Source organism: Physella acuta, unplaced genomic scaffold (assembly GCF_028476545.2).
Source record: "Physella acuta isolate Inbredline_101_S28 unplaced genomic scaffold, ASM2847654v3 ptg001640l, whole genome shotgun sequence".
NCBI classification, from domain to species: domain Eukaryota; kingdom Metazoa; phylum Mollusca; class Gastropoda; family Physidae; genus Physella; species Physella acuta.
Genome location: NW_026733154.1, coordinates 285,770 through 311,054, shown reverse-complemented (window position 1 = coordinate 311,054; position 25,285 = coordinate 285,770). Strand labels below are relative to the sequence as shown.

The window sequence follows — 25,285 nt, the reverse complement described above, 5'->3', positions numbered from 1 at the left end:
TGTCCTTAGAGTACAGCAAGATCATGTTTCTATGACATAAAAAAAGTTGATTGATGAGATTGACATTGGTGAGGGGGGAGGGATGACTAATTTTTACGAGAGGTTAGGTTAGGTGAGGTTGGGTTGGATTAAGCGAGGTTAGGTTAGGTTAGGTTCAGTGTTTCTTCCAGACTTTTTTCTCCGGGGGGGGGGGGCACTTGAAATCTTCGGGGGGGGGGGGGCGGTAAACTTTCTTCGGGGGGGGGGGGGAGGAGGGGCGGACACTGTTAAAAGTATATATTTTCTATATAAATGATACAAATTTCATTTCGTTCGGGGGGGGGGGCGGTAAAATTTTCGGGGGGGGGGGGGGCGAACTCTGGTTAGGTTAGGTGAGGTTAGGTTTGGTTAGGTTAGGCTAGGTTAGGTTAGGTTAGGTTAAGTTGGATTGGGTTAGGTTAGGTTGGGTTAGATTAAGTTAGGATAGGTTAAGTTAGGTTAGAGTGTTAAGATAGATATACTGCCTTACTCTTGGTGTCTGGGAGAAAAATATACGTTGGTTGTTTGATGAAAACAATGGATCCTTATGACCCTAAAACGGAAAAGAACCAACAACACTTACACATTAGTCTTAAGAGTCACTTCTGAAAAGGACAAATTTTTACCCCTTAAAATTCTGTTTCCACTCTCCCCCCCCCCCCTCTCCCCCAGCCCTCCACCCTTTTCAAGAAATCAATCAATAATCATCGACGAAGGGGCAGCGACTCTCCACGCCCCACTCTGCCAGCTGTTGCTTCAAACCATTTGGAGTTTCGACTTGCAGACGTACACACGAACCGGCTTTGTCAGTTGCTTTTCCTTTTGCTGCGAGACTTACATCACCTGCCGCTGCGGGACTGCTCAAGTGAGTACCTCTTTTTAATATTGTAAGTAACGCGCCTATGTTTAAACGACACAAAGATAGCTTAAAAAATAATCTTCAATAGGTATTTTACTTGTCCTAAACATAAAAGACAAAATGTTCCAAACTAAACAAATAACTTTTCTAAAAAGAAGTAAACGAACTATTCGTTTTAAACACAACATAAATCATTTTTAAAAAGTATTCTTTTTAAATACTTTGGGAAATTTTAAATGAATAAATTCAGAATAATACTCTTCTTCTCAGAGGCGTGGCGGGGGGGGGGGGGGGGCGAGGACATATGTCCCCGGGCGCCGACCTTAAGGGGGGCGCCAAATCGAAAGTTTGAGGGGGGTTGCAAATGAAAAATTCGACGGGGGGTGCAAATCGAAAGTTTGAGGGGGGGGGGGGGGGTGCAAATGAAAAGTTCGAGGGGGGTGCAAAATGAAAGTTTGTCCCCGGGCGCCGGGAGGGGTCGCTACGCCTCTGCTTCTTCTAATTTAATATCTTTTAAGTTGTGATTAGATCCTGCAAAATATTTCTCTATTAGAGAATTGAAAACGATTAACTTCATATGTGAAGCATTTGTCAAACTGAGTTTAAGATGGGATAAATTACTAAGTATTTTGAGTCGTAACGCCTTTTGACAATAAAAAAATACTTTTTTTCCCCATCGCCACTCATCTATGAACAACACTCCCCCCCACCCCTACCCCCTTAGAGGTAAAAGTACATACGTCACCCAAAGGTTTCTTTAAAGCGGTGTGGTTACAATTCTCTTTCACAAAATTAAAAACATGAATTTTAAATTACGGTGAGCAAAAAGATCTGCAATAAAAAATGTATATTTATACATTCTTCATCAATAAACCAGGTAAGTTAGCCTTGATTGACAAGTAGTAATAGGTACATTCTTTTACAGGTACAAATAAGGAGGATTTTTCAATTAAAAAAATTGAATATCTCAAAGTTTTTTTTCTCTTGCAAATATGGAATTAATATGTAGATTCTTATATTCATCTGCAGTGGTAATAATTATCAGGGTTTATATTTAAAAATATTTTTATCCTTGGGGAGAGAGGTGTATTGGACGGGGGACTTGAAATATCCGGGAGGGTGTGGGCGGATAATGGTTAAGGATATATTTCCTATATCAATTATAGATTTTTAAAGTATGTTTTGGGGGAGAGCGTGGGCACTGAAAGAATCATGAAAGAACCACAGCACATGTATACGTAGAGGGTTTCTGTGTTACTAAGCTGGCTTGTGGTTGTTGTAGATAACCACAACGTAACAACTAGTTTGTCTGTGAGAAGAACTGCCACCCAAGGCTACGTACACTGTCCTCTCACCTTCTATATATAAACTATGTGCACTGTCCTCTCACCTTCTATATATAGGCCTACATACGTTGACAAGTGCAGTTTACTTTCAAATGAGCTTACACCAAAATATTAACTACATAAAATTGGAACTTGCTACATGTATACTATATATGACTAGAAAAAACTTGTCTTCTTCTTCTTTTCTTCTTCTCTGTTCTTGATTTTAGTGTTAGAAGGGATCCCCCCCAACACAATTAAGTATACGTGTCAACTGGTTATGCGCCATTGAGGCTATTGACTCCGATTTCAACCTGCTTTTCTTTTTGGATTTGTTTCCATAGCCTTTGTCCAACCAAGAACAAACTAAAAGGCAGCAGTTGTATGATTTTGGAGTTGTAAGAAATTTAAGAACATTTTCACCACGAACGTGTATACTTACTTGTTGCGAGTTTTTTTTTTCTAGATATGTATAGTCAGTGGCGTAGCCAGGATCGTCTCAAGGGGGGGAGGGTTCCAATTTTTACCCGGGGACAAACTTTCGATTTGCACCCCCCCCCCCTTAAACTTTCGATTTGCACCCCCCCCCCCCTCAAACTTTCGATTTGCCACCCACCCCCTCATACTTTTTATATATATACCGAGGGGTCTATGGGGGGGGGGGGGGTTATGACCCCCCTACCCCCCCTGCCTACGCCACTGTGTATAGTGTACATGTCGCAAGTGTAAACCCTGTGTAACGGTGTATTGCTTCTTGTGTTGCAACTGTGAAACTATTTTTTTGGGGAATTAAATTTTAGTCAATTAAAAATTATCAATGACGGAAGTACTTAATTTATGACTAAAATTTAAAAGAAAATTACACGAAAATCTCTCATAACATTAATGTAGGTGGAGTAGATTTCACGTATTCCCGTAGCAGCCGATAAGCGTGGTGTGTGGTCAGTATATTGACCAGGCGCCTTAACTCTCACCAGCTTTAAGCTGGGCGCTCATTACAGTCCAGGGTGACGCCAAAATCGAAAACGAGTGATCGAACATTCCCTCAGGGCCCACAGACTACACGTCGAACCACGTGACTATCCCGTCCCAATCGAACCACGCGAAAGTGGTCGGCGTGGTCGAGTCGGTTAAGCTCACGGTTGCTAAACCTAATAGTCTCGAGTTCGAACCCTCATGCAGATGAGCTGGGGACAGCCACTCTGCTAGGGGACACATCTCCAAACTCAAACAACTGCTGCCTTGTTGTTTAGCCTCAATGGCGCATAACCAGTTTACACGTATCCTTAAATGTGATGGTTGCTAAATTCGAAAAAGTCTCGAGTTCAAACCCTCTGGCAGATAAGGCTCGATACCTTCCAACACTAAAAATTAAGAACAAAGAAGAAGAAAGAAGAAGAACTACGTGACTATCACGTCACAATCGAACCACGTGACTATCCCGTCCTAATCGAACCACGTGACTATCCCGTCCCAATCGAACCACGTGACTATCCCGTCCTAATCGAACCACGTGACTATCCCGTCCCAATCGAACCACGTGACTATCCCGTCCCAATCGAACCACGTGACTATCCCGTCCCAATCGAACCACGTGACTATCCCGTCTTAATATACTGAGTTAAACAACCGTGAAAAAAAAACCCGGCTGACGACTGACGAGGAAGTGAGTTAAATAAAAGCTTGTAAAAATCATGTCTATAGCGCGAGTTCCCATCCCCTGTTGTTTTATATAGGAATATTCAAGAAAGTTTAGGGGAGATCACTCCCGGTTTATTTTATTGTAGTTTAGAAAAAGTCTCAGAATCAGATCTTCAAATAAGTTAAAAATGAGAATCAAAATGCTAGTTAGACATGTATAATGCTATAAACATTGAAGCGTTCGTTTGTATTTACCTATATATCTATATTAATTATATATCTTTTAATTTTAACTTCTTTCATTATACACACTATTTTTTCATCTCTGCGCCAATTCTTTTTAGAAGCTGTAACCTAAATTCAGATCATATTTTAAAATAATCATCAAAATTTTCTTTTGCAAGTTAACTATTTACACTAACATTTATTTTTATACAGAGTTTCTTCCAGGCACCTCTTCAGGGGGGCGAAGCCCTCCCGAAATTTTTTTACCGCCCCCCCCCCCCGAACGAAATGAAATGTATATAATTTATATAGATAATATATACTTTTAACAGTGTCCGCCCACCCCCCCACCCCCCCGAAGAAAGTCTACCGACCCCCCCCCCCCCCCCCGAAAATTTCAAGTGCCCCCCCCCCCCCCCCCGGTGAAAAAAGTCTGGAAGAAACACTGATTTTTATATACAGTGTCTTAGGTTTAGGTAAAATGAAATTTCATTTTAAAACAAGCCTAGCCATTTCGTTTCGCTAAAATTTCTAGGTTCTATCAAATTCTAAAATGCGCCCCGTAGATACTTGTTAATCTAAGACATGGTTTCTACACTGGAAGGTGGGCAACCTGGTGACTAGTGCAAAAATATAAATTTAATATTACAAAAGAAATATGACATTGTATTACAGTATTTTTAAATAAGTTTAGTTTAAACGGATCAATATATGGAACTTTTAAAAAAGTTACTTTGAATATTACATAATAGTAGTTACTTCCCATTTAAACTATTAAACATTTTCCGGGGAAACAACCTTAAGCTACATTTCCAAAAATCGTTAAATGTAGAGATACATTCAACAGTAACAAATTATTGAAAATTGCTGTTTATTTAAAAATTAAAATTAACGCACAAATTTCAAATAATATATAGTCAGGGATATTGATTACAGAAACTGTAGAATTTTAGCCTTTGAAATAGAAAAATATTAGCTTTTTTCAAAATATAAAATTTATAAATTGATAGAGGTTTTCATTTTAGGTGTTGGGACCTTGGACCGTTGTGCTGTTAAGGATTTTTACCTTGCAATTAAGTATGAGACAACTTGTTCAAGCTTACTTAGCGCAGTGACTGCAAAGTAACTTACCCCCAAAACCCGACGGTCTACGGGGCAAGTGAAGTAGTGTTCACTTGTTCCCGCGACCCCGGCATATGAAGGGATAGTGTGGTCAGCACCATGCCCAGCCGCCCTTACTTACCCTAACGTGAGTCAGGCACCCATCAGAGTTGGGTGGACTCAGGGATGATCAACTGACTTGAACCCGCATTCGAACTCTAAAACTAACGAGTTAGCAGTGCCATAACCAATAAGGCTTCTACCAAGGCAACAGTAAAAATAATAAACTACATCCCAGTGGGGTTCGCCCACCCTTGATACCCCCAAAGGAAGCTGTAGAGATGAGCCACTAGGTCCAGAGGCGTAGCGACCATTCTCGGCGCCCGGGGACAAACTTTCAATTTGGCGCCCCCCACGTGAGCCAATTTTCAATTTGCAACCCCCCCCCCCTCAATCTTTCGATTTGCCCCCCCCCCCCCTCAAATTTTCGATCTGCACCCTCCCCTCCCCCCCCCCCCGCTCAAACTGCAAAATGCAGTTAAAATGACATTTTAATTTGTTTTTACAATCCATTTTGGCGCCCCCTAAGGTCGGCGCCCGGAGACATATGTACCCCCCCCCTCCCATCGCTACGCCTCCGACTAGGTCCAAGCTCAACTAGAGTCTCCTTAGAAATGTCTAAAGAGAGCTGTCCTGCAATCTCCAAGAACAACACTGTACAAGTCACCATCGACAGCAAAGGGTTCCTTAGCTCCGACAACTCATCAGCGACACGCAAGAAAAAAAATGTACCTAATCATCATCAGTGAATGAAAGTAGGCCCTATATGTCAGAAAGAAGTATTACTACTGTGAATCGGCATCAGTCCACATAAAGCCGATGATGAAAACTGTAATGCTAAAGCGATCGTGCCAAGGTAAACTAACGCCGTAAATTACGACTGAGGCAATTAAGAATAAATAAATATGGATGGCTTTTACCCGTCAACAGAAGTTATACCAGCCAAATAATTGGTAGTAGAAAATCATACGAAGATCTATGTGGGAACTTAAAAAAGCCTCCACTCAATAGGTTAGGTACAGTGTTTCTTCCAGACTTTTTTTTCCGGGGGGGGGGGGGGGACACTTGAAATTTTCGGGGGACGGTAGACTTTCTTCGGGGGGGGGGGGGGGGGGCGGACACTGTTAAAAATATATATTTTCTATATATATTATATAAATTTAATTTCGTTCGGGGGGGGGGGGGGGGTTCGCCCCCGAAGAGATGCCTGGAAGAAACTCTGGTTAGGTATTTCCCCTTCCACTTTCTTGGTCCACCGCACAGCATTTCCGCAAAATGCATAAAAGTGTTATGGGACCTATTCGACGATTTAAATATGTGATATGGGCAGAATTTATGCCACCCCCCCCTCATAGCGTGGCCGTCGCCGCGCGTTGCCGCGGTCTCAGAAGAAACTCTGACGAAATATTTTAAGAGGGTTTCATCAAAGTTTTACCTATCCTATGTGCTTAGACGCGTGACCTTGTTTTCTAAAACTGAGTTATTTAAATGTAATCAATGCCTGCGCTATATTTCTTTGATAATATTTTTTGGGGCAAGGGTTAACCTACACAACCGCACAGCACGCCCCAGAGCGCGGTGTGTGAAAGCCTTAGGTTTACGTTAATAACTCTACGTAATGGTGAGGTAGAACACCCTTCTTCTACCGCCTGGGTGTCAGGGACTTAGAGGGGCGCTCTCGGGAGCCCACGTTACACTACCGCAGGGGCGCCGCGTACGGCCTCTGGCTCATTTTCACCGTCGAATGTCGTGTGACACACCCCACACATACCCATATATATATATATATATACCATATATACCATATATATATATACCAGTTACTACCCCCCCCTCCCCCGAAAAACTGTATGTGTGCTCCCCACCCCGGAAGTTCCCGACAATTTAAAAGAATGTTCTGGCACCTTTACTCAGCTATTTGAAATAGAGCAATAAGCCACGGGGACTGGGGAGGTGTGGGTTCAAGAACCTGTGCTAATGTGTGGGTGCATGCAGTATGACACAGCACATTATCTTTCGTTTCGTAAGAACCAAATAAAAAATCCTCTGAAATGTAGATCTATATTCTTATCAATATTTTAAAGCTTTTAATTTCTCCTTAAAATCAAACTCAAGTGTAATAAAACAGTGAAGATGTTCGTAATATCAAAAGAACATTGGAGGTTCTTTGAACTAAGAAATGCAAAATGGAACTTCTGATTAGGCCTCATGAAAAGATATATATATATATATATATATATATATATATATATATATATATATATATATATATATATATATATATATATATATATATATATATATAAATATATATATATATATATATATCAATGTTCTTTTTTAAAATATTGCCATATGGGAAAAATATCAATTAAACCTAAAATAGCTGATGTAATCTTAATCAACGCATTACTGTAAGATTCATACCAAATCTATTTTTAATCCCCGAAATTTAACCCCCTTTTTTCCCCTCCCCGCGCCTAACGTAACGATTAATAATCGAAAGATCAAAGCGAGGCTAGTTTCCCTTACACCGTTTGGTAATTAGACCGTCCGTGATGGCAGATTACTTGGTCAGGGAACTTCTGGGGCTGAGCTGTTTTTAAACGGGGCAGAAACTAAATAGGCCCACGTTATCAAAGATGTTGGGTAACATTGAACGGCGACTTCGATAAACGCGCGGGAAAAATGTTTTAAATATTGACAACATTAGTGCTGGGAGTGGGAAAGTAGGTTAAGTCTAGATGTCGTTAATTAGATGAATGGGGTAGAGTTGGTGTGGAGTAGATGTGGTAAAATAGATGTATTGTGTAGTTTAGGGGTGGAGTAGATAAATTAGATGAATGGGGTAGAGTTGGTGTGGAGTAGATGTGGTAAAATAGATGTATTGTGTAGTTTAGGGGTGGAGTAGATAAATTAGATGAATGGGGTAGAGTTGGTGTGGAGTAGATGTGGTAAAATAGATGTATTGTGTAGTTTAGGGGTGGAGTAGATGTCGTAAAATAGAAGTATGAGGTAAAGTAAGGGTGTATATGTCGTAAATTAGATGTATGGTGTAGGGTAGGGTGGAGTAGATGTCGTAAAGTAGATGTATGAGGTAGGGTAGGGGTTAAGTAGATGTCGTAAAATATATGTATGGGGTTAGGTAGGTCTGGAGTAGATGTCATTAATTGGATTAACGCGTCAGGTTAGTGATGAGTAGATGTCGTAAATTTGGCTGTTCCCAGAAAATGCGCAAACGGAAAACTGCGCAGTCGAAAACTGCGCCAACAGAAAAATGCGCAAATACAATCAAGCGATACAAAGACGCTTTAATTATATTTCATAGAGATAAGTTTTATTATTCTACAATGTACATGTTGTCATTTTTTTGCTAACGTCTTTAAATGGTAGATTTAAAGAAAATATATTGCCTAACGAAGTTTTTTGTGCGCAGTTTTTCGTTGTGCATCAACATGCCCTGCACATACTTGCTCGTGTCTAAGCAGAAAAACTGAGATTATGCCTTAACAGCCTACATACACCTACTATATAAACCTTTATACGAATTCTAACCACAATCCTTACGTTGATTCCACCTTTGAGTGTAGAAGCATTTAATTAATTATTCTTTCCTAATTAAAAATGTGATTTTTTTTTCATGAACTTCTTTAAAATAAAATTGAAAACATCTTAATATTTGAATTTAGCGAACCTAAGAGCTAAAATATGAATCTATTAGAGGCAGTAGCGTACGCAGGGGGGGGGGGGGGGAGCAGGGGGAGCGGCCGCTCCCCCTCAGGCCATTTTCAGCAAAGTGGCGCCTTTTTGGAAACTTTTTAAACTCAAAAATTTTAACAATGATATTTGTTAAAAATATTTTTGGTCAGCACATCTATGTAAATCACAAGATTTCTTTTCATGCAGCAATTAAGCATTATTGTACTAGTCTAGTAGTGTCTACGTTTACAACACTTTTTAACAGCTGCATCAGTTTGCCATTCTAAAAATAACCATTACGATGCATTGGAATCTTTAAAAATCCTCTACCGGTAGTACCACCTTGCAAGAGGGGTGTTAAGTTCAAGGCAACTGTATAATGTATTTGCTTACGAATAATTGCATAAGAAAATGTTATACATAAAACTTCACACATAATTACTTTATATATATATGAATCGTGTGATTAATTTTTTTGAAAATTACAATACAGAAACAAATACAACTGATGTGGCGCCTCTATTTAAATTTACTTATGGGCAAGCTGCGTCAATCGCGATGAAGTAGTAGTATTCTTACAGTTTGGGCGATAGTGATACGATTACAAATTATATGAAACAGTTACAACCCCCCTCCCACATGGACCCCTCTGTAAATAAAAATATTTTCATAACACCACTGCTACTTATTTAAAAACATTTCTGAATCAGAATACATGTGTAATATATATGTATGTTTAGAACAGTCATCTAAAAACTGACGCTATGTTCACTCTGAGTTGGTTATCTCCCCCCCCCCCCCCCCCACAATTGTGTAGAGCGACATTAATGTCACACCTAGGTACACACTGGGTTGGATAATTGACCTAAAGTGTCCGGACAGTAAAAAGGTGTGTGAGCAATACAGTGATCTAACCCATACCTATCACTATGTTAACAATAATCTTTAAGGAACACAAAGAATCAGTAGTTAATTAAAAAATATATGATCTGAACTAAAAGACCGTTATATAGGCCTAGTTAAAATAAATGTAGGCTATTATTCCGAATGTTTTACAGTTATATCGAAAAGCGTGATTTTATACCAACTCTGATTTCAAAAACTTTCATTATGCTGTCATACTTTAGCATTTATGATGACGATATATTTAATTCTGATTATAGACAAAAACATTTTGTTAACAGGAATAGTGTTAAACAATTTTATTATATTCTACGGTAATTATTTATTTGTTTTGACGTTTATAATTAAATGTGTAGATATATACATATTTATATTAAGAGAGTGATTATTTCCCCTATTTCACTTGTCTTAAATAATTTCCCAGGTATTATATGTAAGAATATTTTTTACAAGAATTACAAAACAGATTGTGTTACGTTCATTGTTTTTGGTTGTAGTGTGTGTATATTTTTTATTTTTTTTTGTTTAGATTGATACAATTTTTGTTTTGTCGGCCTACATTGTGTGTTTTTGCTTATTTCTTCAGATTGCTTCTTTCAATTTATTTTACATCATAGCGAAGTAATGACATACAGCTAGTAATTATATATATATATATATATATATATATATATATATATATATATATATATATATATATATATATATATATATATATATATATATATCTATATATAAAGCAAAGTGGTCGGGTGCCCGATAGGGCACTTCCCGGCGCCGCAGGCGCGTCAAATTTGGCTCAAAGGTGCCTTATGGCGATAGAACACGAGGGCCGGTGACGGTTCGGCAAAAAGTCTACGGACAGGGGGTCAAAACTGACCTCGACTGACCGGCGCCTTATATGGGCTATATTACGAAAAAAAAATTCCTCCGACGACCCCCCTTGAAATTTTGTGAGGTGGTAGGAGAACACCTTGGGGTGTCACAAAAAACTCGGCATATCTGGGAAAACTTCGTAAAGGGGTCAGAACTGACCAGTTGTATTTCCCTATATAATCTTTGTATTTTATGGGAAAAACAGAGGGTCATTTCAACGCAGACTTTAGGGTACTTAAGCTCAGTATATCTGGCTAATTTTTTGCATGCTTCTAGATCAATGGCTTGACCTTTAGGGAAAACTGTCGGTTACACTCAAAGCCCTCGACGAGGGCTAAAAAGTGACCGCGAGTGAAATTCTCTTTATATGAGCTCTATTACGAAAAAAAATTTCCTCCGACGACCCCCCTTGATATTTTGTGAGGTGGTAGGAGAACACCTAGGGGTGTCATAAAAAACTCGGCATATCTGGGAAAACTTCGTAAAGCGGTCAAAACTGACCAGTTGTATTTCCCTATATAATCTTTGTATTTTATGGGAAAAACAGAGGGTCATTTCAACGCAGATTTTAGGGTACTTAAGCTCAGTATATCTGGCTAATTTTTTGCATGCTCCTATGTCAATGGCTTGACCTTTAGGGAAAACTGTCGGTTACACTCAAAGCCCTCGACGAGGGCGAAAAAGTGACCGCGAGTGAAATTCTCTTTATATGAGCTCTATTACGAAAAAAAATTTCCTCCGACGACCCCCCTTGATATTTTGTGAGGTGGTAGAAGAACACCTAGGGGTGTCATAAAAAACTCGGCATATCTGGGAAAACTTCGTAAAGCGGTCAAAACTGACCAGTTGTATTTCCCTATATAATCTTTGTATTTTATGGGAAAAACAGAGGGTCATTTCAACGCAGACTTTAGGGTACTTAAGCTCAGTATATCTGGCTAATTTTTTGCATGCTCCTAGGTCAATGGCTTGACCTTTAGGGAAAACTGTCGGTTACACTCAAAGCCCTCGACGAGGGCTAAAAAGTGACCGCGAGTGAAATTCTCTTTATATGAGCTCTATTACGAAAAAAAAACTCCTCCGACGACCCCCCTTGATATTTTGTGAGGTGGTAGAAGAACGCTTTGGGGTGTCACAAAAAACTCGCCATGTCCGGGAAAAATCGGGAAATGGGTCAAAACTGACCAGTTGTATTTCCCTATATAATCTTTGTATTTTATGGAGAAAACAGAGGGTCATTTCAAAACGGATTTTATGGCACTTACCCTCTTTTCATCTGGCTCAGTTTTGGCAAGCTTATAGGTAAATGGCTTGACCTTTAGGGAAAACTGTCGGTTACACTCAAAGCCCTCGACGAGGGCTAAAAAGTGACCGCGAGTGAAATTCCCTTTATATGAGCTCTATTACGAAAAAAAAATTCCTCCGACGACCCCCCTTGATATTTTGTGAGGTGGTAGAAGAACGCTTTGGGGTGTCACAAAAAACTCGCCATGTCCGGGAAAAATCGGGAAATGGGTCAAAACTGACCAGTTGTATTTCCCTATATAATCTTTGTATTTTATGGGGAAAACAGAGGGTCATTTCAAAACGGAATTTATGGCACTTACCCTCTTTTCATCTGGCTCAGTTTTGGCATGCTTATAGGTAAATGGCTTGACCTTTAGGGAAAACTGTCGGTTACACTCAAAGCCCTCGACGAGGGCTAAAAAGTGACCGCGAGTGAAATTCTCTTAATATGAGCTCTATTACGAAAAAAAATTTCCTCCGACGACCCCCCTTGAAATTTTGTGAGGTGGTAGGAGAACGCCTTGGGATGTCACAAAAAACTCGCCATGTCCGGGAAAATTCGTTAAATGGGTCAAAACTGACCAGTCGTATTTCCCTATATATTCTTTGTATTTTATGGGAAAAACAGAGGGTGATTTCAAAACGGATTTGAGGGCACTTACGGTCTTTACATCTGGCTAATTTTTTGCATGCTCTTAGGTAAATGGCTTGACCTTTAGGGAAAACTGTCGGTTTCACTCAAAGCCCTCGACGAGGGCTAAAAACTGACCGCGAGTGAAATTCTCTTTATATGAGCTCTATTACGAAAAAAAATTTCCTCCGACGACCCCCCTTGAAATTTTGTGAGGTGGTAGGAGAACGCCTTGGGGTGTCACAAAAAACTCGCCATGTCCGGGAAAATTCGTTAAATGGGTCAAAACTGACCAGTCGTTTTTCCCTATATAATCTTTGTATTTTATGGGAAAAACAGAGGGTGATTTCAAAACAGATTTGAGGGCACTTACCCACTTTACATCTGGCTAATGTTTTGCATGCTCTTAGGTAAATGGCTTGACCTTTAGGGAAAACTGTCGGTTTCACTCAAAGCCCTCGACGAGGGCTAAAAACTGACCGCGAGTGAAATTCTCTTTATATGAGCTCTATTACGAAAAAAAATTTCCGACGACGACCCCCCTTGAAATTTTGTGAGGTGGTAGGAGAACGCCTTGGGATGTCACAAAAAACTCGCCATGTCCGGGAAAATTCGTTAAATGGGTCAAAACTGACCAGTCGTATTTCCCTATATAATCTTTGTATTTTATGGGAAAAACAGAGGGAGATTTCAAAACTGATTTGAGGGCACTTACCCACTTTACATCTGGCTAATGTTTTGCATGCTCTTAGGTAAATGGCTTGACCTTTAGGGAAAACTGTCGGTTTCACTCATAGCCCTCGACGAGGGCTAAAAAGTGACCGCGAGTGAAATTCTCTTTATATGAGCTCTATTACGAAAAAAAATTTCCTCCGACGACCACCCTTGAAATTTTGTGAGGTGGTAGGAGAACGCCTCGGGGTGTCACAAAAAACTCGCCATGTCCGGGAAAATTCGTTAAATGGGTCAAAACTGACCAGTCGTATTTCCCTATATAATCTTTGTATTTTATGGGAAAAACAGAGGGTGATTTCAAAACGGATTTGAGGGCACTTACTCACTTTACATCTGGCTAATTTTTTGCATGCTCTTAGGTAAATGGCTTGACCTTTAGGGAAAACTATCGGTTTCACTCAAAGCCCTCGCCGAGGGCTAAAACGTGACTGCGAGTGAAACTCTCTTTATATGAGCTCTATTACGAAAAAAATTTTCCTCCGACGACCCCTCTTGAAATTTTGTGAGGTGGTAGGAGAACACCTTAGGTGTCACAAAAAACGCGCCATGTCCGGGAAAATTCGTTAAATCGGTCAAAACTGACCAGTCGTATTTCCCTATATAATCTTTGTATTTTATGGGAAAAACAGAGGGTAATTTCAAAACGGATTTTAGGGCACTTACCCTCTTTACATCTAGCTAATTTTTTGTATGGACCTCTCTAGATGACTACGCCGTATGGAAAAACTGTTGGTCAGACTTAAAGCCCTCTAAGAGGTTAAAAATGACCGCGAATGAAATTCTCATTATACGAGATTTGGTCATTTGGTCTATGTACAGGGGAGGTAACATTTTAATGTAATAATTTTTAAATATTTTGTATACTCTTTTCAAGAAAAAAACAAAAATCATAAAGTATAGCATTGTTTTAAATAAATATTTTGTTATAAATTTAGTTTTGCATTGTACTGAAATTGTAAAAATTAATTGCGAAAGTAATTTATAATATTTGATTGATACTATTAAGAAACCCTTGCAGTTCTAATAACCGTGCGAGTAATAAGTTTGCGAGTATTCCATCACTATTTGAGTAACATAAAATTACTCCACTGTATAAATTTAGGCCCTAAGCATTTAACATAGCAGCCAATCACCTATTAATTAATCATTCAATTCCTCAATTTTTTTTGAAAACCTAAGCGAAGCTAGGCAGTATGCCTAGTATATATATATATATATATATATATATATATATATATATATATATATATGTAACCGAGTCTAGTTGCATCTTCTGCTCGACAACGCCAAATGTAACGAGTCTATTTGCTTGTAGTGCCAAATGTTAACGAGTGTATTTACTCATTCTACACAACATCGACCACAATATAGATACTCGAAGATGCAGGTTTACCATTGATCCTTTTATTACATGAATCAGAAAAGAAATGCTTCACAATAATATAATGAATCAACTGACCCCACTGTCCTCACTAGTCTTCACATAACCGAATGCACATGTCTATCGTCCCTATTAACACAATACGTCTACACCGTTCAGTAACCAACTTGATACTGCCCTCACTGATCCTCCCTCGTTCTCAGCTGTCGCCTTCCTATATATCCCTTCGTATTCGTAATCGGATTCGTAATCGGATTCGTACTCGTCTTCGTACTCGTATTCTAATCGTTGCATCAGAATGTTAATTTCGCAGCTTCTGTCATACAGTCCGATTAATAAACCATCTGCACTGTTACGTCAGCCTGTGAACTGCGCAGCGGCTTTGTGATCGTTATCAGCCCAACACCTGCACTATTGCGTTGTTATCGTCTCTGGTAACTACACCTAGTTACATCCACCGCCGCCTTTTTTTTTTGTGTGTTTTCAACCACAAACAACGCTTGGTAGGTGCACTTCTTAAATGTCAATCGCACCATCGTAAAAAAATTTATTGTTCCATTCACTGTCAATGTCGTCACATTCGTAAAAGATTGACAGTTATCCCTATTTCACATATCAAATGTGTCTACATCATATTCCTCAGACACAAAGCAGTTCTAGAATTCACATCCACCTTTTTTCGTTTGGTGCCTTCACCAGTTCACTTTTATAACTTTTTGAACAGTCTGTTCTCATACCAGCGCGACCATGAAAGAATTGATGGTTGCTGACGAAAAATTTCGTATTCCTTCTGTTTCTCAAACTTCTCCGCGGACCACTTATCTGCTGTTCTACTGTGTCTCTGCTTCTGGGAGGACCGGGATCCTCATTGTTGCCGTTATCATCCGCTTGTGTATCGCTGTTGCGCTGTTGATGGTGACATGGTTCCGGGATGGGTATGTGAATTTCCGTTGTAATTTCCGGTTCCCTAATTGTCTTAGGTTTCTTCGTGTGTAAATGCTCTTCCTGACTATGCCAATATTTCTTTAATTGAGCAATATTCGCCCACCGATCCGGTTTGATGTGATTGGCGGGTCTTATCTTAAAGGGGCCACCGGCTATTTTAGGCATCTCCACGACTTGCCATATCTCCTGTCCCCAGAGGTCGTGGATTTTGTTTCTGCCTAATGGGTGGCTACGCAGTAATACTTTGTCGTTCAGTTGGAGTGGCGGGTCTTTTGTCTGTACCCGCGGTTCTCTTCGCCGTGCTTCATGTTCTAGTCTTCCTTGTACCACCCTGTACATTTCTCTAATTCGTCTCATATGTTCATTCACATATTCTAGTGCGGTGTATGAGCCAGTCATACTCTCCTTTTTTCCTAGGAACAAGTCAAGAGGGAGTCGAGCCTCCCGTCCGAACAGTAACATGTGTGGCGAAAAGCCGGTTGTGGCATGGGGGGTGCAGTTGTATAGATATACCAACTCTGGGAGAAAATCAGGCCAACGTTTTTTCTGTTCAGGTTCTAGAGTACGCAGCAAATCATGCATGCTGCGGTTGAACCGCTCGCACTGTCCGTTTCCTTTCGGATTAAATGTGGTTGTTCTAGATTTGTTGATCCCGTAGTGGCTGCACAGTTGGTTAATTACTTCTGACTCGAAGGCCCTTCCTTGGTCAGAGTGTAATTGTCTTGGTATGCCATATTTGATGAACCAATGTTCTATTAAGACCTTTGCCACTGTTTTGGCCGTCTGATCTCGTGTGGGCACCGCAACAGTCCATTTGGTGAATACATCAGTCATTACCAACACATGTTCCGTCCCATCCGATGATTGCTCCAACGACGTAAAGTCCATAGCCACAATCTCTAGTGGTTTTGTCGCCAGTAAGTGTCCTGATGGCTGTCTCATTTTAACAACTGGCATTTTCGCATGCTGACACCTCACACAAGCCTCACAATGGCGTTTGACCTCCATCTCCATATTGGGCCAGTAACACCGCCGTCGTAATATTTTGTGCGTCCTGTCCTGACCCTGGTGTCCTGCCCTGTCATGTGCCAACTTTAGCACTTCTTCTCGTAATTGTCCAGGCACCACCACCTGGTGTATTGTCCCATCAATTTGGTCATGAATTCTCCGCATGAGAACACCATCCTTTATACTGAGACGGTCCCACTGACTCAGTAGTTTCTTTGTTTCTCGACCAAACTGTTCTCTTTCCCTTCTTCTTGGGAATTTTTGTTCCTGGACGTATTTCAATAGCGGCTGTAACCCACTATCCGTTCTCTGGGCATCTCTTATCTCTTTATTGTTAAGGCAATTAAAATCACTGATGTCCATATGACGGGGCTCTGTGGATATGTGCTCCACCACAGTCTGCCCGTTTTGCATCACTTGCACCCCATGAGGGATATCTGTTGACGCTCTGACCTCACATATTCCTGTCAGCGTTTCTTCCTCATCGCCCCGTTTCTCGTAAGGATTCCTTGATAAAGTGTCCGCATTGCCATTGGACCGCCCCGGGCGATATTTTATCTCTAGGTCAAAGAGTGCCAATTCTGCTGCCCATCGCTGTTCGATGGATCCCAACTTTGCTGTCTTTAGGTGACTCAAGGGGTTATTGTCAGTGTATACCACACATTTAGCACCTAATAGATAGTCCATGAATTTTTCAGTCACAGCCCATTTTAATGTCAAAAGTTCTAGTTTCATGGCGCTGTAATTTGTCATGTTCTTCTCTGATTCCTTCAGAGCTCGACTGGCATACGCAATAACCCTGAAACCTTGCTCTTGTTGTTGTGATAGCACAGCTCCCAGACCTTTAGAGCTGGCGTCAATTTCTAGCCGAAATGGCTTGTCAAAGTCTGCGTATCCTAATATCGGCGCCTCTGTCAAAGCCTTTTTCAGTAGCTTAAACGAGTTCAGGCATTCCTCAGTCCATAATTCACCTATCAGTTGTGTTTTGCCTTTCTTTTTCTCCTTACTGTGTTTCTTTGTCATTTTGTTTACCAAGTCATGCAACGGTGCGGCAATTTTTGCAAAACCAGATACAAATTTTCTATAATAGGAAGCAAAGCCCAAGAATGATCTGACCTCTACTGTAGTTGTTGGCTGTTTCCATTCTTTAACAGCTGCAATTTTATCTGGGTCAGTGGCGATGCCATCCGACGAAATCACATAACCCAAAAAACGTACCGATTTCAGACCGAAGACGCATTTGTCTGGGTTCAGCTTTACTCCTATCTCTCTAAGACGGAGAAACACTTGTTCTAATCTTTCTAGATGGTCCTCCCAAGTTTTTGAGTAAACTAGTATATCATCCAAGTACACCAACATTATTTGAAATAGAAAGTCACTCATAGCACTCTGCATTACTCGCTGGAATGTAGCAGGTGCATTAGTTAGACCAAACGGCATACGGGTCCACTCGTACAGTCCTAGTGGAGAAATAAATGCAGTCTTATGTTGATCGTTGGGGTGCATGGCCACTTGGTGGTAGCCGCTAGCCAAATCCAAGGTAGAAAAAAATCTTGCTCCCCCCAACGCATCAAGACATTCATCAATACGAGGCAAGGGGAATGCATCCCTTCTTGTGATATTGTTCAATTTCCGGTAATCACAACACAGTCTTATCTCCCCTGACTTCTTTTTTACCACTACTATCGGTGCCGCATACGGGCTTGTGCTGGTTGTAATAATTCCCTTTTTTAGTAGATCGTTCAGGTGTGCTTTCACCGCAGAGTAGTGACTTGGTGGTAATCTTCGATAAGGTTGCGCCACAGGCTTGTCTTGTAGTAAGGGTATCTGGTGTTTTATTACTTCCGTGTACCCCAAATCACCCTCGTACGAGGCAAATATATCCCTGTACTTATTCAGCAATTCATTTAGTTTTGGGTCCTCAGTTTCCGGGAATGTATATGATCGGCCATCCTCTTTCTTCACCTCGGCCGTCACACTGACCGACCTAATTGTTACTTCATTACTGCTGGTATTGATCAGTTCGATGCACTGTGCCGACTTTTGTACCTCGACGTTCTGTGGTACTCCTACCAGAGTGTTAGGCGGTATAAAAATTTCCTCATCCAAAACATTTGCCACTAATCCTTGAACTAGTCCATTTTCCGCTGATGTGTATGTCCGCAGTAACACGACGCCTGCCCTCAGTGCGGCGCCACATGGTTCTATCATCACATCACCATTCACGCTTCTATCACCAATTTGTAATGTGATTGCCTTGACCGTGTTTGCCGGGACTGATATCCTTCCTCTGGTCTTGGCAAACCTGGCCAACTTGGATCCCCGACCTGGTGTGGTCGATCCGACAATATTTGTAAGAAATTCTGGCAACTGGCCAAGAATATTCATGCCCAACAGGCAAGGTATATTTGACACATTTGTCTCTAGGTTGTGTTTCGTAACGAACACCCCAACCTGCTTCAACCTATGTCCCGCCACCACGACATCCGCCAGAAAATAACCACAGTATGGAATGGTTAGTCCATTAGCTGCCGTCAGGCGCATGCATGTGTCAGACCTTAACCTATGGTCTTTTCCTTTCATCCATTTGGTGTAAAAATTTTCCGTAATTGTCGTCACCTGGGAGCCTGTATCCACAATTGCCTTCACCGCGATGTCCCCGATCGTAATCATCATTTCGGGACAGACTCCCATCATTTTGTTTCTTGGGCCATAACCTCGCCCCTCTGTAGCCTGGCCCTGCCTTACAGAGGACGATCGTTTCACCGGACAGTACCGTGCCATATGTCCGGGTTGTGAGCAGGACAAGCAAATTGGTCGACCGTCAGCCGTCCACCGGAGCGATGGACCGGCAGGTCGCGGCTGTCCAACCTGTCTCTGTTTTGTCCCGTTTTTGCCCTGATTCTCAGCTGTTGACATGCTTTCTAACCTCTCCAATCGTTGGTCAACCTTATCCAGGTGGGCCAACAGTTGAGCCATCATGGTTTCCATCGTGCCGGTCCCTGTGGGTGGGGATTGTTTCTGTTCCGGCACAGAGACTTTGTCTACCGAACAGTTCGATTGGTCCTCATCCTCGGACCTGCGGATCGCTGAGTTCCTGACCTGAAGGAAGGTCAACTGCGGGTCTTTGTAGACCTCTTCTTTCAACTCTCTCCTTAAGATCGGGGTTGCTAGCCCCTCGATGAAATGGTCCCTCAGTAGGCGCACATCAATGTCAGGTGTTTTGCCCTTTACCGAATCAAAGGCCCTGTTCATTCGGTGTGAATACTCCATCACACTCTCCGCCATTCTCTGCTTTAAGCCTACGAACCCCGATAGCAGTTGCGATCCCGACCGTCTCTCCCCAAAGGTCTCCATAATTAGATCCAGCACCTTATCTGGATCTGATTGGATGGTTTTATCGTGGCATTTGACCTCTGCCCTAACCGTCTCTCCTATACTGCCCATCAGCAGTCTTAATCTTTCCTCTGGTGACATGTATCTCGAGGCCCAGGCCGCTTTGACCTCTTCACTGAACCTGTTGGTTAAAGTTGGATCACCGTCCCCGTAAAATTTGTTAATGTGGGACTCTCTGGGCAGGACCACAATATGGGTCTGCTTCTCGTCCAGAGTAGACATTATAATTTTTATTCCTTGAGTAAAAAAAAAAAGACCTTTCCTACCGTGTATGTATGAAAAATTTTCCTCGTTCCTCAATTTTCACTGTTCCTGAATGTCCGAATTGACACACACACGAAACACAGTTATGAACTGGATCTAGGTTGATAATGGGTGCCTAAAGCGGCTGGTCTAATTGAATCATCCTGCCCGCAGCGCCAAATGTAACCGAGTCTAGTTGCATCTTCTGCTCGACAACGCCAAATGTAACGAGTCTATTTGCTTGTAGTGCCAAATGTTAACGAGTGTATTTACTCATTCTACACAACATCGACCACAATATAGATACTCGAAGATGCAGGTTTACCATTGATCCTTTTATTACATGAATCAGAAAAGAAATGCTTCACAATAATATAATGAATCAACTGACCCCACTGTCCTCACTAGTCTTCACATAACCGAATGCACATGTCTATCGTCCCTATTAACACAATACGTCTACACCGTTCAGTAACCAACTTGATACTGCCCTCACTGATCCTCCCTCGTTCTCAGCTGTCGCCTTCCTATATATCCCTTCGTATTCGTAATCGGATTCGTAATCGGATTCGTACTCGTCTTCGTACTCGTATTCTAATCGTTGCATCAGAATGTTAATTTCGCAGCTTCTGTCATACAGTCCGATTAATAAACCATCTGCACTGTTACGTCAGCCTGTGAACTGCGCAGCGGCTTTGTGATCGTTATCAGCCCAACACCTGCACTATTGCGTTGTTATCGTCTCTGGTAACTACACCTAGTTACATATATATATATATATATATATATATATATATATATATATATATATATATATATATATATATATATATATATATATGGATACGCCTCTGATTAGAGGTCATCCATGCACAATTTTACACTTTTTAAAACGATTTTTACCCCTCCCGCCTATACCGCCTTAATGACATCTTTCAACTTACTACCCATCCCTCCTCCCCCCACCCCGCCCTTAAAATTTCATTTTTTAAAAAGAGAGAATATTTTACACTAAGTGTAATGAGCTTTGTCTACAATGATCAATTTTTTAGTACAATTTACAAAAAAAAAAAGAACTTAAAAAAGCGAAATAACGGTTGAATTGCATTTTCTAACATAACTATCTAATTCTAAAATGTCAAAGTATGTCGCCGCACTTTGTGCACCTCTACCCCCCCCCCCCCCTTCCTCTCATTTCACATCTTCTCGAAAGTGCGACTTCACCCCTCCCTTTAAATGGGCGACCCCCTAAAGCAGTTAATTTATTAAAACGCACCAACCAATCAGGTAAATGAAAACCCTCAACGCATGCGCATTTAGCAAAGTTAATTCTGGACAACCAAATCACGTGACATTGTTCAATAAGGGTAAAAAGAAAAGAAAACGAAAGTTGTAAGAAAAGAAAATATTTTAAGACGCACATACGGTACGGAGTACTACTGAAGTCATTTAAATAATCGATAATAATCAATCAAATCTAGCATACCATTTCCTAGATCAATGATCGATCATTGTGGTTCATTTAGCAGACGTGCCATTTTTAACGATGGGCAACAAATCAGTCATTTCTGAAAAGTCGGGAGTCAAAAATCTAGACTTTATGTTTCCCTCTTAAGCGAGCTCTTATGCGCGTTAGCGAGTTTAAAAAAAAAATTATGTTTAAAGTAGCTTTATATTCCTTACTTTTCTTCTCTAAAGAAATGAATTTCCGTTTCACTGGGGATTCCCGGTGGGAATCGATTCGCCTCTGTTAGCCTCAGTGGGTGCAGATAATCAGCGTATTTCAGAAAACCATATTTATTAGCCATTAGCATTTTGGGTTCGGCGTCTGCCGGTAGGGGGCGCTAACCTTTTCACCGAATAATCAAAGCATATCTTTATGACTTCCGTAAAACGATCGCGTAAACAGGACCCTGGAAATGGGAGGCCACTCGTGTCTGCAACATAAACAGGCATTTTACAACTGAATAAACACGCAACGTTGCCTAATGATGGCGGGTTCAATGATGAATAATATTTTTAAAAATATATTTTTTTATGTTTACTTGTAGTGCATGCTGCCTTGTAATTAAGAAATAGAAATGTAAACATTCAATATTTGCGTTGTATCTTTCAAGAAGTTATTCCTCAAAGTTTGCGCCGTAGACTTGCAAGGAACTGCAGTTCCCAAGTAAAAGAGCTACAAGCGCAGTTATGACCCTTTAGCGGTTATCTTACCTAGTTAATAAATGGCATCCATTTAAATTTATGGGATAATGTGGTCGAATTGTGCAGCGTTTGACTGCAAACTCGAAAATTCACGAAATAGGATCCATGACTCGAGCCGTAGAACGCCCTTGAGTCCACCCAGCTCTAATGGGTACCTGACTCATGTTAAGGTAAATAAAGGCTTCCCATTTAATTGCCAATTGTTGACTACACATATATTTTATAGTCTGGGGAAAAAAGTTTCTTAGCACATTTTTTCTAACCTGAATGCAGATGGCATAGAGCAGTACAGTCACAAAGCAGGGGAGGGGGTAGTTTCGTCCAAGCATCTCTTCGGTGTGTGTGTTTGTGGGGGGGGGGGGGGGTTCCCTCCCGAAGTAAGTCTACCGACCCCACCCCCCCACAACCTAGCAAAATGGAATTTATATAAAAGAAAGTCTAAAAGAAACACTCTGTGTGTGTGTGTGGGGGGGGGGGGGGGGGGGGGTCGGGTGTAGATCCACCGGTTGACAACACCCATAAGGCGACACCATAATACATTATAACTAATTTTAATGCGAAATTATGCTTTTCCAGTTCGTGTAGTAGCTTATGTAAGCTATAAAAATTAGGTAGAATGTGACGCCATAAGGGATGAGGATGACACTGAATTGCCTATAGTTTTATGCAATTGTTGCTGGGGAGGGGTTACACCCTGGGTTAGTAGGAGGTCATCCATAATTGACGTCACGCTTTTTTGACGACTTTTACCTCTCCTTTTCCCCATCGTCACAAAAAGCGAAAACTTACCCTTAAATAACGTCACTTTTCAACCCCTCACCCTCGAAATTACTTATACATATAATATATTAATCTATTTCTATTACACTTTACAAAACCCTCTTTCTATAACACGAAATAACGGCTAAAAATATTTTGTTTCTAATATTGTACCGGCCGTCACATTAACAGATAAACTCTACTTCATTTATCCCATACACATACTTATTAAATACATAAACAGTTATTGTGTCTCTATTCCTTTCGCACAGTACAGTGTAACTGTTACATATTATGAGTTGATGTAAATCTAGTTTACCCAGTAATCGATACCATACAACGTAACTGGTTTAATCGTTAACGTCAGCAATATATTATGTTCGATACCAACACGCACAACGATGTCGTAAAATGCAGTTGGTTTCCGTCGATTACTTCCCCTGATTTTCGCCATTATGAAACTCTTTGATCAGATTTAAACAATATTGAATGTTTAGCTTATATTTTAGTGACGGATTATTAAAGAAAAAATATCTATTTGACCTACGCAATTCTAATAATAGATGATTAGCTGGTTGGACTTTAAACTGTGTGCTATATTCATTTTTAAGTAACCCTGGCTGAACCCACCGCCGCTTATTTTCCACGACACGCCCATGGGCTATTAAATCAGGCGACTCGCCCAAGGACCCTTCACCGTACTTCAATGAAAAGCCGCCCCATTTAGCACTGCTCTACAAGACATTGCTTTTAGCCGGCCTACTCGTGGCACTACAGACAACTACAAAATCTGGAGCCAGTTTTTTGTTTCGTTTCCCATTACATTTTTAAAAAAACCTGGTAATCTACAAGATGCTGGTATAGTGCATTTTTTGTACAATGGGGATATAAAAAAGGCGAATTAAACTTAAAAATTTATATGAAAAATACTGCATTTATTTTTTAGGTGATTGTTTTTTCTTGATTTGTTCACAAGGAAACACAACAACACTCTTTCTATAATTAAAAAAAAATATTTACACAAACAGCAATTCGATAGTTGATTTTTAACATTTTTATTGAACGAATAATGGAGATTTCAAACACGTTTTTTGAAGTTCCGAGCAGGGGTGAACTGGGAGGGAAAAAAATTCAAAGTGGTAATTTGGGGTTGTCTATAAATAATACATAACACTCTTAGGGGAAGTGTAGGGTGTAGGGGGTGGGGGTGGGGTCGGAGTTTATTTAGTGACAATGTGTGACGAGGGAGAAAAAAAAAGGGGGGGGGGGGTGATAAAGTGCGAGGACACACTTTTGACTTTTAAAAAATAATGTTAGAAACCGAATTTCAGCCGCTATTTTGCGTTTTTAAAAGTTTTTTTTTTAAAAAAAAAAATGTAATAGAATTATTCTTTTTGGGATATTCTTAATGATGAACGAGATCGGAATATATTTTAGAAAGAAATGTTTAAAAAACAAACAAACAAACAAACAAACAAAAAACCTTTGCAATTTAAGGTGTAGAGGGAGAGGTTGTCGGCAGATGTGCTGTTATTTTAAGGGTGTGTGTGGGGGGATGGGGGGGGGGGGTCTTGCTTTTTGTAACGATGTGTGACGTTATGGGTTTAAGGAGGTAAAACTCGTCAAATAACCTGACGTCATTTATGGATGAAGCATATAAAAAAGTTCACCTTTAATATGACAAGCGGCCCAGTCCACCACTAGCAACAAGTAGTTTGAATTGTATCTACATCAGAAAAAAACACGTAGATTTGGTGCTTTTTTTTAGCAACTGTTTTGTATTCTTATAATAGCTGCTGGCGCTTTAACTCGCATTATGTTTGCTATTGAACCTTGCCAGATCAACGCTGGAAAAAGATTCATCGGAGAAACGAATAGGCTGTCACACTGGGACATGTGAGCCAAGGTCGAATCTATAAATAACAGGGTCAAGGTCTTTGAAATATCAATGAAGTTTTAGAAAATATTTTTGACGTTCATTTTTT

General features: G+C 40.6%; 1 protein-coding gene across 1 annotated transcript in view; it reads left to right on the top strand.

The window, feature by feature from the left end:
* The first annotated feature begins 788 nt into the window (after window positions 1-788).
* LOC131929498 (C1q-related factor) overlaps window positions 789-25,285 on the top strand; it is an 86,083-nt gene continuing 61,586 nt past the window's right edge. Inside the window, exon 1 of the mRNA XM_059285751.1 lies at window positions 789-883. The gene's annotated coding sequence lies outside the window, so the exon portion shown is untranslated. The remainder of the gene's footprint in view (window positions 884-25,285) is intronic.